Source organism: Schistocerca nitens, chromosome 1 (assembly GCF_023898315.1).
Source record: "Schistocerca nitens isolate TAMUIC-IGC-003100 chromosome 1, iqSchNite1.1, whole genome shotgun sequence".
In the NCBI taxonomy this organism is placed as follows: domain Eukaryota; kingdom Metazoa; phylum Arthropoda; class Insecta; order Orthoptera; family Acrididae; genus Schistocerca; species Schistocerca nitens.
This window is the reverse complement of record NC_064614.1, coordinates 188,811,522-188,835,946: the sequence shown is the minus strand read 5'-3', so window position 1 is coordinate 188,835,946 and position 24,425 is coordinate 188,811,522.

The window sequence follows — 24,425 nt, the reverse complement described above, 5'->3', positions numbered from 1 at the left end:
GGATAATGAAGTTTTTTCTTTGCAGTTGAAAATAATGATGAAGTTTATATATTTACTGTTAGTTAAGAGATACTATGTAGTTATTTAAGTATTTGTTGCAGTTCGTTTTGACATTATGTCTTATATCGCATGGTATGATGACTGAAGGTTTTGGAAAGGACAGCTAGAGAACATATATATTTTTATACGCATTTCACTACCTGTTAATTTGAAGTTCACTACTTTTCAGCATAATATGCGTTTCTTCTTTCAGTTTAATAATTCATTTTGTATATTTTGCAGGAGAAATTATTCATGAAATTAATGTGCTATAAGCAGTTGTTCATTAAACCTATGTCGTTTATGAATGTGATCACATATACTCTACTTGTTTCATAACTTTGCTACAGCTGACTCATGACGAATGACATTACACATCTTCATTTGCAGCAATAACTCAAAAGAAAATATTGTTATCCCCCAGTAATTAACTATCGATCCCAACGCAACACATTGATGGCAAAAAAAAAAATGTTTTGTAACTGGCCAATGAATGCCACTGACTACTGTAATAAGATGACCTATGATGCCAATGATTACTATAATTAGATTACTTATGTATAAATGCTATGCCAATAATTAACTCATTTTGAATGATCACTTCTGAATAATGCATAAAAAATGCTTTGAAGCTGGCCAATGAATGCCACTGATTACTGTAATAAGATGACCTATGATGCCAATGATTACTATAATTAGATTAATTATGTATAAATGCTATGCCAATAATTAACTCATTTTGAATGATGACTTCTGAATAATGCATATTAAAAAATAAAAAATAAAATGCTTTGTAACTGGCCAATGATTGCCACTGATTATTGTAATAAGATGACCTATGATGCCAATGATTACTATTATTAGATTAATTATGTATAAAAGCTATGCCAATAATTAACTCATTTTAAATGATGAATTCTGAATAATGCATATAAAAAAAAGGAAAATGCTTTGTAACTGGCCAATGAATGCCACTGATTATTGTAATAAGATGACCTATGATGCCAATGATTACTATAATTAGATTAATTGTGTATAAATGCTATGCCAATAATTAACTCATTTTGAATGATCACTTCTGAATAATGAATAAAAAAATGTTTGTAACTGGCCAATGAATGCCACTGATTACTGTAATAAGATGACCTATGATGCCAATGATTACTATAATTAGATGAATTATGTACAAATGCAATGCCAATAATTAACTCATTTTGAATGATGACTTCTGAATAATGCATAAAAAAATGCTTTGTAAGTGGCCAATGAATGCCACTGATTATTGTAATAAGATGACCTCTATGATGCCAATGATTACTATAATTAGATTAATTATGTATAAATGCTATGACAATAATTAAATCATTTTGAATGATGACGTCTGAATAATGCATAAAACAATGCTTTGTATCTGGCCAATGAGTGCCAGTAATTACTATATTCAGATAATTTATGAACATTATTCTGTAATACTACATACATGGTACAGAAATGTTCAGTAACTGGGCTACGAGTGCCACCAATTACTTAAATCAGTTGTTAGACTAGTGTAATCCTCAATGAAGACTAGTATGTGACTTAATGTCCTTCACCTTCTGACCTAATTACCAGAAATTACTGCAATATCCGTTTGTCCTGTCTATCCTCATGATCATGGAGCACTATATTTGGTTTTTGCACTAATTCTACGTTGGTGTACTTTACAAGAACGTGGTGTTGACACGACATGCTGTCCACCACCTTGAGCGATGGAGATGTTATTATGGTCCCACTGTTTGGTGTACCTAGTGTACTACCAAAATGATAGCATGGAATATTATTACGACATTTCAGTGTCTTGGCTACACTGATTAATACTTCATGGAAAAGAGCTTCAGATTGTCTCACTTGGTGTTGTGCTTCTATAGAAAGATATGGACTTTCAGTGCAGCTGCGTGCAACCTAAAGTGCTACAACCATGACGCAGTCCTTCCCATTCCTTTCCTAATTCTTGTAAAATGATAAAGACATATACAGTGCGTGTGCACTTCATTTCATTTGTTGACAAGATCAGTTGTCGTAAAAATGCTAAAGACTTCTACAGTGCGTGTGCGCTTTATTTTACTCCATGATATGTAAAATGCTAGAGACTTCTACAGTGCGTGTGCACTTTATTTCAATCCTTGATATGTTTATTTGTTATAAAAATGCTAAAGAGTTTTACAGTGCGTGTGCACTTTATGCCATTTGTACTCATTACGTATACATTTTGTGATTCCCAGATATGTTCTGTTTTACAGTGCGTGTGCACTTTTGTCATTTTGTTAACATGATTCTGAACTACAGTACGTGTGCACTTTATGTCATTTGATTTGTACTCATTGTGTATACATTTTGTCTTTGCTTGATATGTTCTGTACTCAGTGCGTGTGCACTATATTTTATTTCATGTTCTGCACCTATATATATGTGTATATTCTGTGATTGTAAAGTTAGTTAATTAAGAAAAATTTGTTGCTCATGGAAAGTCCAATTGACTCACCATCGCTGCCAAATTTTTGCCCCCCAGTGGAGGGTTATGTAACACGTATGCTTTGCCGGCGATGGGCGAGGCATGACAGAATCTCTGACCAGAGAGTAGTTTATCGTTAGTTGTTGCTTGTCGCGAGTCTGCGCTTGACTGCGCGAGTCGACAGTAGTAGTCGGTCGGCTTTAGTAGCGAGTCAGTAGTAGTCTGGTGTAGTCAGCGTGAGTCGGCGGGAGTTGGCATGTGTCGACTGTGTGCTCTGCTCGCGACTCTGGTCATGACTCTGGAGGATGAGTATTGTTGTAGAAGGTAAAGAAGCAGCTTTGCGCATATTTAATAATTCATGTTAATTGTAATTTAATTTGTTCAGAAAAAAATGCCCCAATAATAATTTTTATAATATAAAGTAACTTTTTTAAAGAAAACCATTCATTTCAATTTAAAGAATTTTTCCAACGCATTATCATTGCATCAAAGAATAAAAAAAAAAATATGCGCCAGCATTGCACGAGGCTGTGTCGAAAAATGACTAATTAAGAGCAGATATAATTGCAGTTTTATTGGGGTAAGAATTTTTGCTTTTTTATTCAGAATACAGGGCCGAAGGTCAGCGCTGCTGTCCTCATAAAATTTATCAGGTTACAAAACTTTTTTTATTATTTTGGTGTTTAGGAATTTTTTTGTTTCGAACTTGACATTAAATGAGAATAGAATTTTGTGGTAACATTAAATGTGAATGCATTTATGCATACAGACAATAAATGGGAGCCAATTTTGTTCAGAGGTCGTAATATTAGAAAAATTCATTTAATTATTATTTTTTGTGGCGAGGTTACGCTTGGCTCCATTTCCATTTAAATAATTTTGTGGCTCCATTTCCATTATCATTTTCATTTTTTTTTGTGGTGAGGTTACAACGTTTGTGGAGCATTCGGATGTCACAGTGACACAGTATAGTTGACTATATGAGAATGTGAGGACAGGTGTACTCGTCAAGGTTCTCGTCGAAGATCTCTGACCAGCGCCAGGGAGCAACCATTTCTGGGCTTGCCATCCGGAAGCAAGTCATGAGCTCCCTGAAGTATTCTGTGTCATTCCACACCATTTCTTGGACACTAGTGGCAGCTGGACAAGGTATTTACCTTCCCGTGCATCAGCTGCTGTTAATACCACAACACAAATGGGAACATTTGAAGTTGTGCTGTGACTGGAAAACATGGACTGCCGGTTAACGGCGCCTCACTGTGTTCAGCTATGAATCTCGATTCTGCACTACACGAGATGACCACCATCGTCCAGTATGTTGGCGACCTGAGGAGAGGTCTTGTACTACCAAGGTTATAAAGAGCACAGCAATATTACTTCTGGCAGCATGGTTTGGGGAGTCATCGGGTATGACTAATCTGGTAGTGATTGAAGGAATTCGGACGACAGGACTGTACGTCACGGACTTCCTTCAAAAATGGTTCAAATGGCTCTGAGCACTACGGGACTTAACATCTTAGGTCATCAGTCCCCTAGAACTTAGAACTACTTAAACCTAACTGACCTAAGGACATCACACACATCCATGCCCGAGGCAGGATTCGAACCTGCGACCGTAGCAGTCTCACGGTTCCGGACTGCAGCGCCTAGAACCGCAAGACCACCGCGGCCGGCGGACTTCCTTCAGCATCATATGTTACCTCTGATTCAGCAGTGTCATGGTACCATTTTGCTATAAGTCAACACTCGTCCACACATGCCACAGGTGTCCTGAACAGTCAGAGTGATGTTTAGCCACTCCCATACCCGGCAAGATCACCAGGTATGTTCATGATAGAACACGCGTGGTTCAAAATGGTTCAAATCGCCCTGAGCACTATGGGACTTAACTTCTGAGGTCATCAGTCCCCTAGATCTTAGAACTACTTAAACCTAACTAACCTAAGGACATCACAAACACCCATGCCCGAGGCAGGATTCGAACCTGCGACCGCAGCGGTCGCGCGGTTCCAGACTGTAGCGCCTAGAATCGCTCGGCCACTCCAGCCGGCTACAATCCTTCCCGTATCTATTGGCCTTTCCCAAGTTTACCTCCTCCTCCTGCGATTCTTGAACAGAGTATTCGCTTTTATTAGCTGTAATTTATTGCAGAATTCAGTTAGCCTTCCTCCTGTTTCATTCCTACTACCAAGCACATATTCCGTTTACTCACTGAATTACCCGTTCAGCATCCTCATATACTTTCTCTATCTCTTTATCTGCTGCTTGCGATGTCTGAATGTATACCTGAACTGTTGATGAGATTTTGATGAGAGCAACCCTATCAGTTAACTATTCACAGTAACTCACTCTCTGCTCTACCTTCCTATTCATAACGAAACCTACTCCAATTATACTTTTTCCTGCTGCTGTTATATTGCCTTGTACTCACCTGACCTGAAATTCTTGTCTTCTTTCTATTTCACGTTACTGACCAACACTGAATTTAGATTCTGCGTTAGCATTTCCCCTTTTCAGATTTTCTAGCTTTCCTACCGAGTTCAAACTTCTGACATTCCACGCAACTGCTCGTGGAAAGTAATTCTTTCCTTTGCAGTCCCCTTGGCAGTCCCCTTGGCAGTCCCCTCAAGGAGATACAAATGAGGGAATATTGCTGAATATTTTGCCAATGGAGTGATCATCATAACACTTTTTCAATTACAAACCACACGTCATCTGTATAGACATTATGTGTCTTTAAAGCAGTAGTATCCATTTTCCTCTTCATCCTCATGCCGTTGATCATTGATGATTCTTCCGCCTTTGTAGGCAGTGACCTGAGTTTTTGTCCGCTCCTCCGCCTGTTTGACAAAGCCGTTGGCGGAATGAGTGTGACTTCTTATACCGAAAGTCTTCGGCCACCATCGCTGATGATTTTTATTCAAAATTTAAGCAAGTGCTATGTTATAACCAAGGACAGATAACGTTTCGATTACTAGTCATAGACGCTACCCGTAGACCACGGTTCGAGGGTAATAGCCAATTACTTCCATAAAATATCTGGAAGTATGAGAACAGAGCGATTTAAAGTACAAGGACCACATAAATCTAATGGCGTGAAAGCCAGCTGCCAGACTGGGATTTATTGGGAGAATGGTAAGGAAATGTGGATCCGCCCACAAGGGAATTAGGTTACAAACCGTCGTTCGAGCAATACCTGAATATTGCTTGTCATCCTGGGATCCATACTACTTTGGATTGGGAGAGGAGATAGAGAATATCCAAAAAAAAAACAGCATTTTTAATTACAGGTTCATTTAGAAAGCGCGAAAGCGTCACGGAAGTTCTCAGCACTGCAACTGCTACCGACATTTTGGTCCACACTTGACGTCTTATGGAAGACGTGATGAGGAGTATTTGTTTGGGTTGACTCCAACTCCACATAGCAAAACCGAAATTGTAAACCTCTGCCGAAACTCCTCAGAAAATGAGGCTTACGACTCTCAGCAGTGACACAACAACACATCTCGCGTAAGGTCTATGAAGGTAAAATTAGAGATTCGAGGTCATGCCAGACTTAACAGCAACAATTCTTCCCACGAACCTTTCTCGATTGGAAAAGTAAAGAGGCAGTGACCGTGGTACACACCAAGACATGGCATGAGGAGTATGGATGTAGCTGTAGAAAAGAACACTGCCTATCTCCTTCCCTGTCCTCTACCATCGGAGCTTGTTTTCCACGCATAATAACGTCATCGATGAGACTTTAAAATCTTAATCTTCCTTCGGTCTCCTGCATGACTGTCTCTTTGGCATCTAGTAAAAGAATCTTCCTGAGAGCATTACACTACCAAACGATCCGTCATAGCCTATTTCGTGACTCCAGACTCCAATTTACTATTACATCTATTGTATTTGCCAGGCGTCTAATAGGCTGGACTGATATTTCTGACGGAGGTGACACAGTGCTCGAATTATCAATAGCTTGTTGGCTTGTTTTCAAGACCGACCTAGCATTATGCATAAGCGTGTTCGTTCTTACTAAACTTTTTAACACAGTAAAATTCCACGCCGGAACATAATTCAGGTCTGAATCTGTACGTTTTCTGACAATATACATTCCCCGCAATAAAGATGTGCCCAAAGTCACGTCGCACAAAATTACGTTTTTTCGAACACTTATATTTTTCAACTTAGACACTAGTATACGGTTTTTCCTCATAGCATTCTTCTGCATTTTGAACACTTCTATAAAAAAATTAACCCACATCAAAACTATGAAGAAAATCTTTCACTCCTATCAGTCTGCTTATGTGAAAATTTCGTGCACATTGAAGAGCCAAAGCAAATGTCAAATTTAGATTGTTGTCTGTCCCCATTTACCGATACCATAGAGAGGTGCCTTATATAGACGAGATATACCTTGATGATAAGTCGTTAGTGATGAGAGCTGAGTTTCGCTGTTGTGTTTGATACAATAAGGACGGAAGAATTTAGCCAAAGATATTCTCCGTAGAACTGCGTCCCTTTTCTGCACAGAAAAGTGCATGATCCCTGTGTAGAATGACTAGGTAAAGAGGATATTGGAAGTCTGCGCAGTAACTAGTGCACAAGAACACGCATTCAGCATTCAAGAAGGTGTATTCATTATGCTTGCATTGCAGAAGATCCCACCCAGTGCTTCTAAGATTCAGAACTGTGACACATTACAGCGCCAAAAGGGCATCTCTAGGAGCTGAAAAGACAGGAAAACCATGGCAAAAGATGTACTGATTTCGCAATGATTGCACCCATCAGAAATGCTGTCAGCTGAGAAACACAAGCCATCCCAGCTACTACCCTTACCAACTAATTTAGACTCTGAGCCTCAGTTTGGTTCATTACGCTCAGTTACGCAATTGATATTAGCCACTATTCACGAGAAGACGTCCACGTTCCCTCACAGTCTGTCGGGATTTGCTCCCATTAAGGTGCGTGCTGCAAACTGAGCTGTCTGTATGCTATGGACTAGGCCCCTCATACCATCGGGCCACCTGCTGGCTGGCTACCATCCGTTAATGGCTGCCTTCCTAGTTGGTCATGTGTTCGAACCTGGTCCATCTAATTGCCCAGCCACCACTGGCTGAGCGGGCACACCGTTGTCACCGTGGGCAGGTATACACTCTCTCTGTTCATCACCAAGTGCAGGCACACGCCATCAGAATAAGCTGTGCTGGAGGGTGCAATTTCACCCCTGCTGCCCCACTGTGCTTCCCGCTGGGCTGCAGAAGCAGGTCAGCAGTTGTGGCCATTTCCACTGTCCACCACTGATAGCAGACACTACATTGCACCAACACCTCTGCTGCCGTGCTCACAGTAGCGCCCTGCGTATAGCTGCTACTGGCCGTTAATACATACCCTGCGCCATCTCCATGCTGGCCTGTTGCTGACGCCTAGACAATTTGCTGACCATGGTCGCCTACATCATGTTTGCTGTAGACTGTCTCACTAGCTGCGTCTCAATCACTGTAAATGCGAGCGAATAAAAGGTTCTACTAGAAATGTTTCAAATGTTTCCTTGACCTATCACTGTCCAACTCTTCCCACTGTACCACTGCAGCCACACTCTGTGAGTTGAATTCCATTGCATCCTGACGTATCGAAGACAGCTTTACCTGTGACTGTAGAGGTCATACAACCTAGCTTGTACATTATGGTACCATAAATATTTTGTGTTTCGCGCATCCGCCACTGTTTAAAGGCATGATTTTAGAGAGAATTCCCCTAACAGATGGTACAATTCCAGAATGAGATTTTCACTCTGCAGCGGAGTGTGCGCTGATATGAAACTTCCTGGCAGATTAAAACTGTGCGCCCGACCGAGACTCGAACTCGCGACCTTTGCCTTTCGCGGGCAAGTGCTCTACCACCTGCCAGGAAGTTTCATTTCAGCGCACACTCCGCTGCAGAGTGAAAATCTCATTCTGGAAACATCCCCCAGGCTGTGACTAAGCCATGTCTCCGCAGTATCCGTTCTTTCAGGAGTGCTAGTTCTGCAAGGTTCGCAGGAGAGCTTCTGTAAAGTTTGGAAGGTAGGAGACGAGATACTGGCAGAAGTGGGGCTGTGAGGACCGGGAGTGAGTCGTGCTTCGGTAGCTCAGATGGTAGAGCACTTGCCCGCGAAAGGCAACAGGTTCCGAGTTCGAGTCTCGGTCGGGCACACAGTTTTAATCTGCCAGGAAGTTTCATATTAGCGCACACTCCACTGCAGAGTGAAAATCTCATTCTGGAAACTTCCCCCAGGCTGTGGCTAAGCCATGTCTCCGCAGTATCCGTTCTTTCAGGAGTGCTAGTTCTGCAACGTTCGCAGGAGAGCTTCTGTAAAGTTTGGAAGGTAGGAGACGAGATACTGGCAGAAGTGAGGCTGTGAGGACCGGGAGTGAGTCGTGCTTCGGTAGCTCAGATGGTAGAGCACTTGCCCGCGAAAGGCAACAGGTTCCGAGTTCGAGTCTCGGTCGGGCACACAGTTTTAATCTGCCAGGAAGTTTCATATCAGCGCACACTCCACTGCAGAGTGAAAATCTCATTCTGGAAACATCCCCCAGGCTGTGGCTAAGCCTTGTCTCCGCAGTATCCGTTCTTTCAGGAGTGCTAGTTCTGCAACGTTCGCAGGAGAGCTTCTGTAAAGTTTGGAAGGTAGGAGACGAGATACTGGCAGAAGTGAGGCTGTGAGGACCGGGAGTGAGTCGTGCTTCGGTAGCTCAGATGGTAGAGCACTTGCCCGCGAAAGGCAACAGGTTCCGAGTTCGAGTCTCGGTCGGGCACACAGTTTTAATCTGCCAGGATGTTTCATATCAGCGCACACTCCACTGCAGAGTGAAAATCTCATTCTGGAAACATCCCCCAGGCTGTGGCTAAGCCATGTCTCCGCAGTATCCTTTCTTTCAGGAGTGCTAGTTCTGCAAGGTTCGCAGGAGAGCTTCTGTAAAGTTTGGAAGGTAGGAGACGAGATACTGGCAGAAGTGGGGCTGTGAGGACCGGGAGTGAGTCGTGCTTCGGTAGCTCAGATGGTAGAGCACTTGCCCGCGAAAGGCAACAGGTTCCGAGTTCGAGTCTCGGTCGGGCACACAGTTTTAATCTGCCAGGAAGTTTCATATCAGCGCACACTCCACTGCAGAGTGAAAATCTCATTCTGGAAACATCCCCCAGGCTGTGGCTAAGCCATGTCTCCGCAGTATCCTTTCTTTCAGGAGTGCTAGTTCTGCAAGGTTCGCAGGAGAGCTTCTGTAAAGTTTGGAAGGTAGGAGACGAGATACTGGCAGAAGTGGGGCTGTGAGGACCGGGAGTGTGTCGTGCTTCGGTAGCTCAGATGGTAGAGCACTTGCCCGCGAAAGGCAACAGGTTCCGAGTTCGAGTCTCGGTCGGGCACACAGTTTTAATCTGCCAGGAAGTTTCATATCAGCGCACACTCCACTGCAGAGTGAAAATCTCATTCTGGAAACATCCCCCAGGCTGTGGCTAAGCCATGTCTCCGCAGTATCCTTTCTTTCAGGAGTGCTAGTTCTGCAAGGTTCGCAGGAGAGCTTCTGTAAAGTTTGGAAGGTAGGAGACGAGATACTGGCAGAAGTGGGGCTGTGAGGACCGGGAGTGAGTCGTGCTTCGGTAGCTCAGATGGTAGAGCACTTGCCCGCGAAAGGCAACAGGTTCCGAGTTCGAGTCTCGGTCGGGCACACAGTTTTAATCTTCCAGGAAGTTTCATATCAGCGCACACTCCACTGCAGAGTGAAAATCTCATTCTGGAAACATCCCCCAGGCTGTGGCTAAGCCATGTCTCCGCAGTATCCGTTCTTTCAGGAGTGCTAGTTCTGCAACGTTCGCAGGAGAGCTTCTGTAAAGTTTGGAAGGTAGGAGACGAGATACTGGCAGAAGTGGGGCTGTGAGGACCGGGAGTGAGTCGTGCTTCGGTAGCTCAGATGGTAGAGCACTTGCCCGCGAAAGGCAACAGGTTCCGAGTTCGAGTCTCGGTCGGGCACACAGTTTTAATCTGCCAGGAAGTTTCATATCAGCGCACACTCCACTGCAGAGTGAAAATCTCATTCTGGAAACATCCCCCAGGCTGTGGCTAAGCCATGTCTCCGCAGTATCCGTTCTTTCAGGAGTGCTAGTTCTGCAACGTTCGCAGGAGAGCTTCTGTAAAGTTTGGAAGGTAGGAGACGAGATACTGGCAGAAGTGAGGCTGTGAGGACCGGGAGTGAGTCGTGCTTCGGTAGCTCAGATGGTAGAGCACTTGCCCGCGAAAGGCAACAGGTTCCGAGTTCGAGTCTCGGTCGGGCACACAGTTTTAATCTGCCAGGAAGTTTCATATCAGCGCACACTCCACTCCAGAGTGAAAATCTCATTCTGGAAACATCCCCCAGGCTGTGGCTAAGCCATGTCTCCGCAGTATCCGTTCTTTCAGGAGTGCTAGTTCTGCAACGTTCGCAGGAGAGCTTCTGTAAAGTTTGGAAGGTAGGAGACGAGATACTGGCAGAAGTGAGGCTGTGAGGACCGGGAGTGAGTCGTGCTTCGGTAGCTCAGATGGTAGAGCACTTGCCCGCGAAAGGCAACAGGTTCCGAGTTCGAGTCTCGGTCGGGCACACAGTTTTAATCTGCCAGGAAGTTTCATATCAGCGCACACTCCACTCCAGAGTGAAAATCTCATTCTGGAAACATCCCCCAGGCTGTGGCTAAGCCATGTCTCCGCAGTATCCGTTCTTTCAGGAGTGCTAGTTCTGCAACGTTCGCAGGAGAGCTTCTGTAAAGTTTGGAAGGTAGGAGACGAGATACTGGCAGAAGTGAGGCTGTGAGGACCGGGAGTGAGTCGTGCTTCGGTAGCTCAGATGGTAGAGCACTTGCCCGCTAAAGGCAACAGGTTCCGAGTTCGAGTCTCGATCGGGCACACAGTTTTAATCTGCCAGGAAGTTTCATATCAGCGCACACTCCACTGCAGAGTGAAAATCTCATTCTGGAAACATCCCCCAGGCTGTGGCTAAGCCATGTCTCCGCAGTATCCTTTCTTTCAGGAGTGCTAGTTCTGCAAGGTTCGCAGGAGAGCTTCTGTAAAGTTTGGAAGGTAGGAGACGAGATACTGGCAGAAGTGGGGCTGTGAGGACCGGGAGTGAGTCGTGCTTCGGTAGCTCAGATGGTAGAGCACTTGCCCGCGAAAGGCAACAGGTTCCGAGTTCGAGTCTCGGTCGGGCACACAGTTTTAATCTTCCAGGAAGTTTCATATCAGCGCACACTCCACTGCAGAGTGAAAATCTCATTCTGGAAACATCCCCCAGGCTGTGGCTAAGCCATGTCTCCGCAGTATCCGTTCTTTCAGGAGTGCTAGTTCTGCAACGTTCGCAGGAGAGCTTCTGTAAAGTTTGGAAGGTAGGAGCCGAGATACTGGCAGAAGTGGGGCTGTGAGGACCGGGAGTGAGTCGTGCTTCGGTAGCTCAGATGGTAGAGCACTTGCCCGCGAAAGGCAACAGGTTCCGAGTTCGAGTCTCGGTCGGGCACACAGTTTTAATCTGCCAGGAAGTTTCATATCAGCGCACACTCCACTGCAGAGTGAAAATCTCATTCTGGAAACATCCCCCAGGCTGTGGCTAAGCCATGTCTCCGCAGTATCCGTTCTTTCAGGAGTGCTAGTTCTGCAACGTTCGCAGGAGAGCTTCTGTAAAGTTTGGAAGGTAGGAGACGAGATACTGGCAGAAGTGAGGCTGTGAGGACCGGGAGTGAGTCGTGCTTCGGTAGCTCAGATGGTAGAGCACTTGCCCGCGAAAGGCAACAGGTTCCGAGTTCGAGTCTCGGTCGGGCACACAGTTTTAATCTGCCAGGAAGTTTCATATCAGCGCACACTCCACTGCAGAGTGAAAATCTCATTCTGGAAACATCCCCCAGGCTGTGGCTAAGCCATGTCTCCGCAGTATCCGTTCTTTCAGGAGTGCTAGTTCTGCAACGTTCGCAGGAGAGCTTCTGTAAAGTTTGGAAGGTAGGAGACGAGATACTGGCAGAAGTGGGGCTGTGAGGACCGGGAGTGAGTCGTGCTTCGGTAGCTCAGATGGTAGAGCACTTGCCCGCGAAAGGCAACAGGTTCCGAGTTCGAGTCTCGGTCGGGCACACAGTTTTAATCTGCCAGGAAGTTTCATATCAGCGCACACTCCACTGCAGAGTGAAAATCTCATTCTGGAAACATCCCCCAGGCTGTGGCTAAGCCATGTCTCCGCAGTATCCGTTCTTTCAGGAGTGCTAGTTCTGCAACGTTCGCAGGAGAGCTTCTGTAAAGTTTGGAAGGTAGGAGACGAGATACTGGCAGAAGTGGGGCTGTGAGGACCGGGAGTGAGTCGTGCTTCGGTAGATCAGATGGTAGAGCACTTGCCCGCGAAAGGCAACAGGTTCCGAGTTCGAGTCTCGGTCGGGCACACAGTTTTAATCTTCCAGGAAGTTTCATATCAGCGCACACTCCACTGCAGAGTGAAAATCTCATTCTGGAAACATCCCCCAGGCTGTGGCTAAGCCATGTCTCCGCAGTATCCGTTCTTTCAGGAGTGCTAGTTCTGCAACGTTCGCAGGAGAGCTTCTGTAAAGTTTGGAAGGTAGGAGACGAGATACTGGCAGAAGTGGGGCTGTGAGGACCGGGAGTGAGTCGTGCTTCGGTAGCTCAGATGGTAGAGCACTTGCCCGCGAAAGGCAACAGGTTCCGAGTTCGAGTCTCGGTCGGGCACACAGTTTTAATCTGCCAGGAAGTTTCATATCAGCGCACACTCCACTGCAGAGTGAAAATCTCATTCTGGAAACATCCCCCAGGCTGTGGCTAAGCCATGTCTCCGCAGTATCCGTTCTTTCAGGAGTGCTAGTTCTGCAACGTTCGCAGGAGAGCTTCTGTAAAGTTTGGAAGGTAGGAGACGAGATACTGGCAGAAGTGAGGCTGTGAGGACCGGGAGTGAGTCGTGCTTCGGTAGCTCAGATGGTAGAGCACTTGCCCGCGAAAGGCAACAGGTTCCGAGTTCGAGTCTCGGTCGGGCACACAGTTTTAATCTGCCAGGAAGTTTCATATCAGCGCACACTCCACTGCAGAGTGAAAATCTCATTCTGGAAACATCCCCCAGGCTGTGGCTAAGCCATGTCTCCGCAGTATCCGTTCTTTCAGGAGTGCTAGTTCTGCAACGTTCGCAGGAGAGCTTCTGTAAAGTTTGGAAGGTAGGAGACGAGATACTGGCAGAAGTGAGGCTGTGAGGACCGGGAGTGAGTCGTGCTTCGGTAGCTCAGATGGTAGAGCACTTGCCCGCGAAAGGCAACAGGTTCCGAGTTCGAGTCTCGGTCGGGCACACAGTTTTAATCTGCCAGGAAGTTTCATATCAGCGCACACTCCACTGCAGAGTGAAAATCTCATTCTGGAAACATCCCCCAGGCTGTGGCTAAGCCATGTCTCCGCAGTATCCGTTCTTTCAGGAGTGCTAGTTCTGCAACGTTCGCAGGAGAGCTTCTGTAAAGTTTGGAAGGTAGGAGACGAGATACTGGCAGAAGTGAGGCTGTGAGGACCGGGAGTGAGTCGTGCTTCGGTAGCTCAGATGGTAGAGCACTTGCCCGCGAAAGGCAACAGGTTCCGAGTTCGAGTCTCGGTCGGGCACACAGTTTTAATCTGCCAGGAAGTTTCATATCAGCGCACACTCCACTGCAGAGTGAAAATCTCATTCTGGAAACATCCCCCAGGCTGTGGCTAAGCCATGTCTCCGCAGTATCCGTTCTTTCAGGAGTGCTAGTTCTGCAACGTTCGCAGGAGAGCTTCTGTAAAGTTTGGAAGGTAGGAGACGAGATACTGGCAGAAGTGAGGCTGTGAGGACCGGGAGTGAGTCGTGCTTCGGTAGCTCAGATGGTAGAGCACTTGCCCGCGAAAGGCAACAGGTTCCGAGTTCGAGTCTCGGTCGGGCACACAGTTTTAATCTGCCAGGAAGTTTCATATCAGCGCACACTCCACTGCAGAGTGAAAATCTCATTCTGGAAACATCCCCCAGGCTGTGGCTAAGCCATGTCTCCGCAGTATCCGTTCTTTCAGGAGTGCTAGTTCTGCAACGTTCGCAGGAGAGCTTCTGTAAAGTTTGGAAGGTAGGAGACGAGATACTGGCAGAAGTGAGGCTGTGAGGACCGGGAGTGAGTCGTGCTTCGGTAGCTCAGATGGTAGAGCACTTGCCCGCGAAAGGCAACAGGTTCCGAGTTCGAGTCTCGGTCGGGCACACAGTTTTAATCTGCCAGGAAGTTTCATATCAGCGCACACTCCACTGCAGAGTGAAAATCTCATTCTGGAAACATCCCCCAGGCTGTGGCTAAGCCATGTCTCCGCAGTATCCGTTCTTTCAGGAGTGCTAGTTCTGCAACGTTCGCAGGAGAGCTTCTGTAAAGTTTGGAAGGTAGGAGACGAGATACTGGCAGAAGTGAGGCTGTGAGGACCGGGAGTGAGTCGTGCTTCGGTAGCTCAGATGGTAGAGCACTTGCCCGCGAAAGGCAACAGGTTCCGAGTTCGAGTCTCGGTCGGGCACACAGTTTTAATCTGCCAGGAAGTTTCATATCAGCGCACACTCCACTGCAGAGTGAAAATCTCATTCTGGAAACATCCCCCAGGCTGTGGCTAAGCCATGTCTCCGCAGTATCCTTTCTTTCAGGAGTGCTAGTTCTGCAACGTTCGCAGGAGAGCTTCTGTAAAGTTTGGAAGGTAGGAGACGAGATACTGGCAGAAGTGAGGCTGTGAGGACCGGGAGTGAGTCGTGCTTCGGTAGCTCAGATGGTAGAGCACTTGCCCGCGAAAGGCAACAGTTTCCGAGTTCGAGTCTCGGTCGGGCACACAGTTTTAATCTGCCAGGAAGTTTCATATCAGCGCACACTCCACTGCAGAGTGAAAATCTCATTCTGGAAACATCCCCCAGGCTGTGGCTAAGCCATGTCTCCGCAGTATCCGTTCTTTCAGGAGTGCTAGTTCTGCAACGTTCGCAGGAGAGCTTCTGTAAAGTTTGGAAGGTAGGAGACGAGATACTGGCAGAAGTGAGGCTGTGAGGACCGGGAGTGAGTCGTGCTTCGGTAGCTCAGATGGTAGAGCACTTGCCCGCGAAAGGCAACAGGTTCCGAGTTCGAGTCTCGGTCGGGCACACAGTTTTAATCTGCCAGGAAGTTTCATATCAGCGCACACTCCACTGCAGAGTGAAAATCTCATTCTGGAAACATCCCCCAGGCTGTGGCTAAGCCATGTCTCCGCAGTATCCGTTCTTTCAGGAGTGCTAGTTCTGCAACGTTCGCAGGAGAGCTTCTGTAAAGTTTGGAAGGTAGGAGACGAGATACTGGCAGAAGTGAGGCTGTGAGGACCGGGAGTGAGTCGTGCTTCGGTAGCTCAGATGGTAGAGCACTTGCCCGCGAAAGGCAACGGGTTCCGAGTTCGAGTCTCGGTCGGGCACACAGTTTTAATCTGCCAGGAAGTTTCATATCAGCGCACACTCCACTGCAGAGTGAAAATCTCATTCTGGAAACATCCCCCAGGCTGTGGCTAAGCCATGTCTCCGCAGTATCCGTTCTTTCAGGAGTGCTAGTTCTGCAACGTTCGCAGGAGAGCTTCTGTAAAGTTTGGAAGGTAGGAGACGAGATACTGGCAGAAGTGAGGCTGTGAGGACCGGGAGTGAGTCGTGCTTCGGTAGCTCAGATGGTAGAGCACTTGCCCGCGAAAGGCAACAGGTTCCGAGTTCGAGTCTCGGTCGGGCACACAGGTTTAATCTGCCAGGAAGTTTCATATCAGCGCACACTCCACTGCAGAGTGAAAATCTCATTCTGGAAACATCCCCCAGGCTGTGGCTAAGCCATGTCTCCGCAGTATCCGTTCTTTCAGGAGTGCTAGTTCTGCAACGTTCGCAGGAGAGCTTCTGTAAAGTTTGGAAGGTAGGAGACGAGATACTGGCAGAAGTGAGGCTGTGAGGACCGGGAGTGAGTCGTGCTTCGGTAGCTCAGATGGTAGAGCACTTGCCCGCGAAAGGCAACAGGTTCCGAGTTCGAGTCTCGGTCGGGCACACAGTTTTAATCTGCCAGGAAGTTTCATATCAGCGCACACTCCACTGCAGAGTGAAAATCTCATTCTGGAAACATCCCCCAGGCTGTGGCTAAGCCATGTCTCCGCAGTATCCGTTCTTTCAGGAGTGCTAGTTCTGCAACGTTCGCAGGAGAGCTTCTGTAAAGTTTGGAAGGTAGGAGACGAGATACTGGCAGAAGTGAGGCTGTGAGGACCGGGAGTGAGTCGTGCTTCGGTAGCTCAGATGGTAGAGCACTTGCCCGCGAAAGGCAACAGGTTCCGAGTTCGAGTCTCGGTCGGGCACACAGTTTTAATCTGCCAGGAAGTTTCATATCAGCGCACACTCCACTGCAGAGTGAAAATCTCATTCTGGAAACATCCCCCAGGCTGTGGCTAAGCCATGTCTCCGCAGTATCCGTTCTTTCAGGAGTGCTAGTTCTGCAACGTTCGCAGGAGAGCTTCTGTAAAGTTTGGAAGGTAGGAGACGAGATACTGGCAGAAGTGGGGCTGTGAGGACCGGGAGTGAGTCGTGCTTCGGTAGCTCAGATGGTAGAGCACTTGCCCGCGAAAGGCAACAGGTTCCGAGTTCGAGTCTCGGTCGGGCACACAGTTTTAATCTGCCAGGAAGTTTCATATCAGCGCACACTCCACTGCAGAGTGAAAATCTCATTCTGGAAACATCCCCCAGGCTGTGGCTAAGCCATGTCTCCGCAGTATCCGTTCTTTCAGGAGTGCTAGTTCTGCAACGTTCGCAGGAGAGCTTCTGTAAAGTTTGGAAGGTAGGAGACGAGATACTGGCAGAAGTGAGGCTGTGAGGACCGGGAGTGAGTCGTGCTTCGGTAGCTCAGATGGTAGAGCACTTGCCCGCGAAAGGCAACAGGTTCCGAGTTCGAGTCTCGGTCGGGCACACAGTTTTAATCTGCCAGGAAGTTTCATATCAGCGCACACTCCACTGCAGAGTGAAAATCTCATTCTGGAAACATCCCCCAGGCTGTGGCTAAGCCATGTCTCCGCAGTATCCGTTCTTTCAGGAGTGCTAGTTCTGCAAGGTTCGCAGGAGAGCTTCTGTAAAGTTTGGAAGGTAGGAGACGAGATACTGGCAGAAGTGAGGCTGTGAGGACCGGGAGTGAGTCGTGCTTCGGTAGCTCAGATGGTAGAGCACTTGCCCGCGAAAAGCAACAGGTTCCGAGTTCGAGTCTCGGTCGGGCACACAGTTTTAATCTGTTAGGAAGTTTCATATCAGCGCACACTCCACTGCAGAGTGAAAATCTCATTCTGGAAACATCCCCCAGGCTGTGGCTAAGCCATGTCTCCGCAGTATCCGTTCTTTCAGGAGTGCTAGTTCTGCAACGTTCGCAGGAGAGCTTCTGTAAAGTTTGGAAGGTAGGAGACGAGATACTGGCAGAAGTGAGGCTGTGAGGACCGGGAGTGAGTCGTGCTTCGGTAGCTCAGATGGTAGAGCACTTGCCCGCGAAAGGCAACAGGTTCCGAGTTCGAGTCTCGGTCGGGCACACAGTTTTAATCTGCCAGGAAGTTTCATATCAGCGCACACTCCACTGCAGAGTGAAAATCTCATTCTGGAAACATCCCCCAGGCTGTGGCTAAGCCATGTCTCCGCAGTATCCGTTCTTTCAGGAGTGCTAGTTCTGCAACGTTCGCAGGAGAGCTTCTGTAAAGTTTGGAAGGTAGGAGACGAGATACTGGCAGAAGTGGGGCTGTGAGGACCGGGAGTGAGTCGTGCTTCGGTAGCTCAGATGGTAGAGCACTTGCCCGCGAAAGGCAACAGGTTCCGAGTTCGAGTCTCGGTCGGGCACACAGTTTTAATCTGCCAGGAAGTTTCATATCAGCGCACACTCCACTGCAGAGTGAAAATCTCATTCTGGAAACATCCCCCAGGCTGTGGCTAAGCCATGTCTCCGCAGTATCCGTTCTTTCAGGAGTGCTAGTTCTGCAACGTTCGCAGGAGAGCTTCTGTAAAGTTTGGAAGGTAGGAGACGAGATACTGGCAGAAGTGAGGCTGTGAGGACCGGGAGTGAGTCGTGCTTCGGTAGCTCAGATGGTAGAGCACTTGCCCGCGAAAGGCAACAGGTTCCGAGTTCGAGTCTCGGTCGGGCACACAGTTTTAATCTGCCAGGAAGTTTCATATCAGCGCACACTCCACTGCAGAGTGAAAATCTCATTCTGGAAACATCCCCCAGGCTGTGGCTAAGCCATGTCTCCGCAGTATCCGTTCTTTCAGGAGTGCTAGTTCTGCAACGTTCGCAGGAGAGCTTCTGTAAAGTTTGGAAGGTAGGAGACGAGATACTGGCAGAAGTGAGGCTGTGAGGACCGGGAGTGAGTCGTGCTTCGGTAGCTCAGATGGTAGAGCACTTGCCCGCGAAAGGCAACAGGTTCCGAGTTCGAGTCTCGGTCGGGCACACAGTTTTAATCTGCCAGGAAGTTTCATATCAGCGCACACTCCACTGCAGAGTGAAAATCTCATTCTGGAAACATCCCCCAGGCTGTGGCTAAGCCATGTCTCCGCAGTATCCGTTCTTTCAGGAGTGCTAGTTCTGCAACGTTCGCAGGAGAGCTTCTGTAAAGTTTGGAAGGTAGGAGACGAGATACTGGCAGAAGTGGGGCTGTGAGGACCGGGAGTGAGTCGTGCTTCGGTAGCTCAGATGGTAGAGCACATGCCCGCGAAAGGCAACAGGTTCCGAGTTCGAGTCTCGGTCGGGCATACAGTTTTAATCTGCTAGGAAGTTTCAGATGGTATAATTGTTGTTTATCAAAACACAACCGGTTTCGCAGCATAAACCGCATCATCAGGTGTACTCTACATAGTAAAAAGCAAAGTACAGTGCCACCACATTTTTTGGGTATTAATGTCTGAAATACACTTACAAGGTCAAAAGATCATAGCTATATACGTAGGTATATAAAGTACATCACTCGTAGTCAAAATTTATTATTCATTGAATATTGTCACTAAAAAAAATGGCTCTGAGCACTATGGGACTCAACTGCTGTGGGCATCAGTCCCCTAGAACTTAGAACTACTTAAACCTAACTAACCTAAGGACATCACACACACCCATGCCCGAGGCAGGATTCGAACCTGCGACCGTAGCAGCAGCGCGGCTCCGGACTGGAGCGCCTAGAACCGCACGGCCACCGCGGCCGGCTATTGTCACTACAATGGCGAGCGACAGGTACTTAATATGCGCTCCATTCTTTAAGGTTTGACAGCATCTACAAAGAAAGAAAAAAAATATTTTATAGTGAGCGGATGCTATAAGATTTTAAAAGTGGCCTGATAAGTGTAAAAAAATTGTCACTGCTAACATGATTAGTCGCGGCACCATACAAGTATTGTGTGGAATGTATCAGGGGGCAGTGACTTACCAGTGTGATGGCAGTGCAACTCGGGGCCGGGGAAAATGAAAGCGGCCCGCCAGCTGGCTGGCGGAAGGGAAGCTATCCATGTGGATAATGTGACGTCACATGCTCATGACTAGGAGCACTGGGTCGCTACCTTTACAAGGGAGAGTAATATAGAATTCTATTACATACCAGTACCTAATCATATAGACAATCAAAATTAGCCAGAATACTTTGGCGCTTCTAACTGGTTATTCAGCAGAAACTGTGCATTTTCGTTTTTATATCTAAAAATTGCTACTTGCTTTAATATTTCCAAAATCTGGCTTTTAGCGTCCATTGACTATAAAAGATTTTTCTTTTCTTTTTTTCTTTTTAGTTGGAGGCAGATTTTAAAGAATGAAGCGCTTCTTCGTTGCCTTTCACTCGTCATAGTAAAAAAAATATTGACTGAACAGTAAATTTTTATTAGGAGCAACGGATGTGTCTATTATTTTTTATCGTTGTGAGTATATTTTAGACAATATTAATTTTAATATCTACAAAATTTGGTGACACTGTACTTTGCCTTTTACCATGTAGGTTGCACCTGATGATGTGTCTTTAGGCCGCGAGACCGGTTGTGTGTTAATAGACCACATTTTATCAGCTGTTAGCGGAATTCTTCCTAAGAGCATTCTGGCATCAGAAGTGGTATCTGCAACGTCGTATCACGAGGATCTGAAGAATGAGTAGACATTTCAGTAACCATAGGAAAGGCTCTTGTAGCGCTATAGAAGCAGAATGGTACCAGACTTTTCCGGGAGCAGCTCTGTGCACTGTCCCAAAGGCTGAACGAATCTGTGGAAAGTTTTCTGGATGGCATACGATACGAACTGCTCAGACCTATCAGCTGACAGAAGATAGTGGGTCAAACTGTGTGGGGACTCAACTTACTTGCCTAGGAGAGTGCAAATGGAAATTCCAAACAATCTGACCGCCACCATCAGAGTAGCTACGGTTTTAAGAGATGTATATAAGGCGACGGGAAAATGGGATTAACGCATCGTATTTCTTACAGACATATGGTGATTTAGATATGGGCGCACGGGTCACATTCAGAAACAATGTCACAGTCATAATGTAATAGGTACGAAGTTGTTGGGCATCTCGAACAAGCGTGTAGGACTAAAAAACAGAGTGGAAAAGGGTGTAATAAATGGTAGTAAATCACCATCAGTAACACCAGATCCACCGGACGGTGTTCCCAAAGATGTATGCAGAGGTGCGGTGTTGCTTAGTGGCGTGATAAACGGTAAAGAAAACAAGTTATTGTTAGACACAAGCTCTCACGTGTCAACGGCAAGGATACTCTGAATCCACCCGACGGTGTTCCCAATGACGTAAGCAGAGGTCGGGTGTTGATTAGTTGGCGTGGTTAACGGTAAGAACACAAGTTACTACACTCCTGGAAATGGAAGAAAGAACACATTGACACCGGTGTGTCAGACCCACCATACTTGCTCCGGACACTGCGAGAGGGCTGTACAAGCAATGATCACACGCACGGCACAGCGGACACACCAGGAACCGCGGTATTGGCCGTCGAATGGCGCTAGCTGCGCAGCATTTGTGCACCGCCGCCGTCAGTGTCAGCCAGTTTGCCGTGGCATACGGAGCTCCATCGCAGTCTTTAACACTGGTAGCATGCCGCAACAGCGTGGACGTGAACCGTATGTGCAGTTGACGGACTTTGAGCGAGGGCGTATAGTGGGCATGCGGGAGGCCGGGTGGACGTACCGCCGAATTGCTCAACACGTGGGGCGTGAGGTCTCCACAGTACATCGATGTTGTCGCCAGTGGTCGGCGGAAGGTGCACGTGCCCGTCGACAAGGGACCGGACCGCAGCGACGCACGGATGCACGCCAAGACCGTAGGATCCTACACAGTGCCGTAGGGGACCGCACCGCCACTTCCCAGCAAATCAGGGACACTGTTGCTCCTGGGGTATCGGCGAGGACCATTCGCAACCGTCTCCATGAAGCTCGGCTACGGTCCCGCACACCGTTAGGCCGTCTTCCGCTCACGCCCCAACATCGTGCAGCCCGCCTCCAGTGGTGTCGCGACAGGCGTGAATGGAGGGACGAATGGAGACGTGTCGTCTTCAGCGATGAGAGTCGCTTCTGCGTTGGTGCCAATGATGGTCGTATGCGTGTTTGGCGCCGTGCAGGTGAGCGCCACAATCAGGACTGCATACGACCGAGGCACACAGGGCCAACACCCGGCATCATGGTGTGGGGAGCGATCTCCTACACTGGCCGTACACCACTGGTGATCGTCGAGGGGACACTGAATAGTGCACGGTACATCCAAACCGTCATCGAACCCATCGTTCTACCATTCCTAGACCGGCAAGGGAACTTGCTGTTCCAACAGGACAATGCACGTCCGCATGTATCCCGTGCCACCCAACGTGCTCTAGAAGGTGTAAGTCAACTACCCTGGCCAGCAAGATCTCCGGATCTGTCCCCCATTGAGCATGTTTGGGACTGGATGAAGCGTCGTCTCACGCGGTCTGCACGTCCAGCACGAACGCTGGTCCAACTGAGGCGCCAGGTGGAAATGGCATGGCAAGCCGTTCCACAGGACTACATCCAGCATCTCTACGATCGTCTCCATGGGAGAATAGCAGCCTGCATTGCTGCGAAAGGTGGATATACACTGTACTAGTGCCGACATTGTGCATGCTCTGTTGCCTGTGTCTATGTGCCTGTGGTTCTGTCACTGTGATCATGTGATGTATCTGACCCCAGGAATGTGTCAATAAAGTTTCCCCTTCCTGGGACAATGAATTCACGGTGTTCTTATTTCAATTTCCAGGAGTGTATTAGACACAGGGGCTCACATGTCAATGGCAATGATACAGAAACTCACGCTCAGGCCGCAAGCCAGATACCTTAAGCACTCAGGCCGTCCAAATAAGTACCACAGGTAGGCTGACGTATATACTTTGATGATATTTGCGGCATGTGCTTAATTGTGCAAGAGATACAGACGAGGGGTTTTTCGAGAGTGGGGGGAGGGGGAGAGGACTGGCATGAGGACAAAATTCCTATCTTGAGCTTGTTATTCTTATTTTCGATCCTCAGGTCCAGAAAATTTAAGACTCCTCGTTGCTCATGCTGTACTGTAAAAACTATGTCCTTATGCTTCTTCGTGATGACTGGGTGTTGTGTGATGTCCTTAGGTTAGTTAGGTTTAAGTAGTTCTAAGTTCTAGGGGACTGATGACCATAGATGTTTAGTCCCATAGTGCTCAGAGCCATTTGAATCATATGCTTGTTATTGAAGTCACTCACCAACTCATTTATTTCTTCTTCGGACCCCCGTATGCACATTTACAGTACAACATGAGCAACATGAAGATAAGAAAAAAAGAATGAAGAAATGAAAACCCTTAGACAAATAACGGTAGAACATGGTTTTGACACGGGTTTCATAGATCGGTTGGGTGTAGCAATTAGGCCTGGTAAGCAGGAAAATGATAAAAATACAGCAAATACAGAATTATGCCGTATTGGGAGACCTTCTCACATAAATTAGGGATTAGAATCGCTTTCAAAACAGACAGCAAATCAGTTCAGAGCTGAGAAATAAGATCGACACAGTTATGAACTGGATGAGGAAATCTGGAGTGAATGAAATAAAATGTCAGGATTGTGAAGCTAGATTTGCGGGGCAGACGGGACAGAATTTTAAAGTGAGATTTAAAGAGCGTGATAATAGAGAAAACGACTCATCAGCTGTAGCAAAGCATCTCAATAATGAGCAGGATTCGTTGGGGGATATAATGGAGAGCATGGGGGTGACTGCTGACAAATTTCGAGGAGGTAGAGACTTATTATGCCTTGAAATAGGAGAGCGTCGGTGTTTTAAATGACAGGCCGGCTGTGTCTAATCCGCATTTTTGGACATATTTCAGTGATCACCTGCTTAAGAATCAGCCACCAACATATTTTACCTAGTGACATAGGATTTTCGCATGCTATTTCCATTCAGATTGCAGCGTAGAGGTAGTTTCAAGTTAGAATGGACCAGGAACAGACAGGCATTTTTCAAAGATTTTGGGGCAGACAGTAGTATCGTTGATTTGAGCATTAGGCTTTAAGTAAATATCATCGTTGCTAGGTGATGGCAGCGGCTTTCAGTTTGCAGTTGTGCCTCGGGAACGGTGGATGCACCGATTCGTGATGTTTTGTTTTGTGAATTGAGTTGACAATGCAAGTGTGCAGCTGGATTTTAAGTCGTGACGAGACTTACACCATAAATTTTTTTAAAGGTATGTTATAACCGAGCAAGTCTGTAATCCTTTTATGTCTGTCGATATAAGGAGGACTATTTTAGCCAGCCGTTGTGGCCGAGCGGTTATAGGCACTTCAGTCTGGAACCGCGCGACGGCTACGGTCGCAGGTGCGAATCCTGCCTCGGGTATGGATGTGTGTGATGTCCTTAGGTCAGTTGGGTTTAA